Source organism: Montipora capricornis, chromosome 2, assembly GCF_036669925.1.
Source record: "Montipora capricornis isolate CH-2021 chromosome 2, ASM3666992v2, whole genome shotgun sequence".
NCBI lineage: Eukaryota > Metazoa > Cnidaria > Anthozoa > Scleractinia > Acroporidae > Montipora > Montipora capricornis.
The window spans coordinates 11,439,757-11,440,324 of record NC_090884.1 but is presented as its reverse complement, the minus strand read 5'-3'; positions in this window follow the sequence as shown (position 1 = coordinate 11,440,324).

The window sequence follows — 568 nt, the reverse complement described above, 5'->3', positions numbered from 1 at the left end:
AGAGCTTTATCGTCAGTGATCGCAGTGGATCATCTTTAAGAAGGTACGAGTACCCACTTGGAAGGAGGCTCAAAGAAATGAAAATAAACAACTTTCCCACACTGGTAAGTGCTTAGAGATCGTTTTGGAACGGAAAAGTTTGAATTATTATCATTATTGTTATTATTATTAATATTAATATTATTGTGGGCAGTAAATACGTACGGATGCTCTAATAAGCGGTCAAGGCTCTATAGGGCGTAGCCTATTAGGCCGCTAATTTAACACTCTGACGACTTTTACGATATCTGCAAAATCTAAAAAAATTGATGATACAGCCTATAAACAAAGATAAACCTATGAATCAGGCCCAATCTTTGGGCAAATCTAAAAACGATTCTTAATCAAAACGATTCGATAAACCCTGCTTAATTAATTAACTAACTAACTAACTCATTTCGTAATGTAGTCTTTTAAAAAAACCTAAACAAAAAAACCCTAAGCTATCACTCATTACTTCAGTGATATCCTATGTTATTATATGTAATAATATATTATTATTATTATTATTATTATTATTATTATTATT